Source organism: Zeus faber, assembly GCF_960531495.2.
Source record: "Zeus faber genome assembly, chromosome: 4".
In the NCBI taxonomy this organism is placed as follows: Eukaryota; Metazoa; Chordata; class Actinopteri; order Zeiformes; family Zeidae; genus Zeus; species Zeus faber.
In genome coordinates this window covers 10,252,565-10,255,679 of record NC_137191.1, presented here as the reverse complement: position 1 = coordinate 10,255,679, position 3,115 = coordinate 10,252,565, and positions in this window count along the sequence as shown.

Here is a 3,115-nt window from a genome sequence, read left to right as displayed (position 1 = left end):
GCGTCTTTTGGGGGTCCTTGATGCGTCTTTTTTTGGACCGGTGCGCTCAGAGACCTTATCCGGTGCATTCCTCGGCAACTCTTCTATTGCTCACGCGGGGCACGCGGGGCGCGCCGGACTGCCGGGCGGTGCCGGAGCAGAAATGAGTCGGCGTCGGCGGGTGGAGACGGAAAACTGTGAATGAAGGAGGACGGGGGGGAGGGATGACGGCTAAAGAGCCGTCCTTTGTGTTTCCCAAAACTCTGCGGGGAGTTTGGGAAACATTAAGCAGAGGAGTGCAAGGAGGTGGCGGTAGGGAGGAGGGCTGGACGAGAACAGTCGGATGACGAGCGCGACTCCCGTACACTTAAAGGAAGACGCATTCCCTGTTTTCCCCAATCCGTTTTCCTCCAAACGCAAAGGGGGATGTGGCTAATCCATTGACAGGAATCGAACGACGCACGTGACGTCGCCACGGCGACCAGAGACGGACAACGTCGATTCTTGCCGACATCACCAGCTCGTGCCGTGTGAAAAATGGAGCGCAAAAGCGACCAAAGTGGTAACTCCAAGAAAAGGGTTTTGGGGGTGTCTTGGGGATGGGGGGGTAGGGTTTCTGCTCCAGCCTCACCCCAAAATGACGACACCTCTGATTGGCTTTTCAACAGAGCGGTCGTCAAAGGGCCGCAGCCGCTCAGTCAAAAAGAGGTAAAATGAGGATGAGGGATTGGTTTAATTTCACAGGGGAGAGGACGCGCCAGCTCACGCGCTCCTACGTCACTTTTTTTAACGAGAGGCGTTTCCAATTGAAACTGGAAACTCTTGGAATCAGCTGTTTGTCAGGAATATATCGAAGCGAGTGTGGCAGCCACGTATCACAGCGGAGAGCGTCACAGAAAAGCATTTGGGAGGGAGTTCAGACGACGTGGAGGAGGCCAAACATATCCATTAGAATCTCTTCTCAACCCAAAATCCAATTGAACAAAAATTCCATCAAACCAAGAAGGTCAGGGAACCGGGGAGAGAATCGGGTGGAGGTGAGGTGGAGGTGCTAAAGTTTTGTTCATTTATTAATTTGTCAACCTGCAAAATGCAAACATACAAAGGTCACACTTAAGTATATTTTAGCAAAGATCCCATTGACTTACATGCAAAAGGGCGCGGTGTAGATTTTAAATTTCAGACACCAGTTCAACACCTTGTGGGCTTAGCGCGCACACACACACACACACACACACACACACACACACACACACACACACACACACACTCACACACAAAATTTAATTGAATCATTCATTTGGATTCAACCACCTTTTCAGCTGTCCATGCATCCTCACGGCCACCATCCGATGCGGTGCATCAGCTCTGTTCGTGTCCATAACGTTCGTGTCGATATTTCACCAAATAAGATTTTGAAAGATTGTGATTTTGACAATTAAAATACTGTAGAATGCACATGTTTATAGAATTTGGGGCTTCAGAATAGTGGTTCTTTGACATGCAGGACGTGTGCTTGTAGGTGTATGTTTGAATTTTTAAACTTCGTGTAAGGTGTCCGTGTAAGGGGTTTTAATTTGTGCCTTTCAAACTAAATGAGCGACTATAGATGGTTTTATACAGACAACGTAAAATGTACATGTACAACACAGAGATTCAATGACCAGTGTATATATACAGTATATATATATATATATACTGTGTATGTATATATACTGTATATATATACACTAAGGCAGGATTGATCTGGAGAAGACATGCCATATAATACAACCTAACATGCTCCTCCTGCTACGAGACCTCTATAGATGAGACTGGAAGACCTTTTGTCATCAGAAAGAAAAGAAGATAAAAAACGGAATGTGAGAAAGAGACACTTGGAGAACTCGTTGAAAGAAACATCGAGCAGAGCAGCGAAATTCCAATCAGCAATTTCCGACGAGCCAAACAGGACAGGACAAATTCAAGAACACTAACTTGAAGAGGTTGACAATTCATATGTGCAGACCTACGCACTGAGCAGGCGGAGTTCACTTATTTGCTGCACCTTTGGGTGTCTCATTATGAGCAAATCCAGATGGTTGACTCCAAATATTGGCGAGGACGTTTAATTTGTGAACCTGGAAGTTCCACCTCTCCTCACGCGGGACAGAAACTGGTGCCGGTGATGGATCAGGGAGTCCATTAAAACCTAAAAAATGGCCCCTGTGGACGGTTAACTGCATTAAAGGGCCCAATCAATTATTCTTCACCTTTAATAGTCATTAAAAGTCTTTAGAAATCTGCCAAGCAACAGCTTACTGCTTAACGGATTCGAACTTAGTCATAATTAAGTCATCATAACCCGAAAATAATTGAGATAGGAGTTGAACCGTTCTAATTCACTTTAAAAAAAACCTAAATGTAATAAAGGCTAAAGATTTAGTTAAATATAAAGCCATGCAAAAACAAAAAACATTTACAGAACTGCCAAAATGCAATTTTATTCATACAACAAAATACACTTAGGCGTAATGATAACATCAGGAGAATAACCGCCGTATTGCTCGGTCCACTCAAAATGGACCCACCAGTCCAGAACCGTCCGTCTGCGCCGTCTATTTAACTGTGGCCTCTCGGGTGACGGAAAAAAACATCCACGTTCTCCTGCTCAGCCTGTTCCACAATAACAATAAGTACCGACATGAATTGCACAAAAGCATATGGCTTTCAATGAACCCTAAAGGCTGCACGCACGTTAGTGCGGCGCACTGACGTCCCACACCGGCTGAGTCAAGACTACGCATTAAAAACAACTCAACTATGGATAATGTTGCGTGGTTGGGACGGTAAAAGAGAAACGACAACACATGCTCTCATGAGCTCCTCTAACTAGCTGCTGCGTTTTCCACCTTGAGCAGTTTGAAACGATGCAAATGACGCATAACACTGCATAACATTATGTTTCAGAGATACAGTACATACTCAGTTATCCCAATTATGCTGCTTCTCAACAAGTTTATGTAGGTCTCAGCTCCCCAAAGCAATGGGGGTTTTTTTTCTGAAAATACCACTCAGATGATGCATTCTAGCCATTCTGACATGCCTCCAAACCATCCTATTCCAAAACGGGCCAACCTCCTGAAGCCCTTGTGAG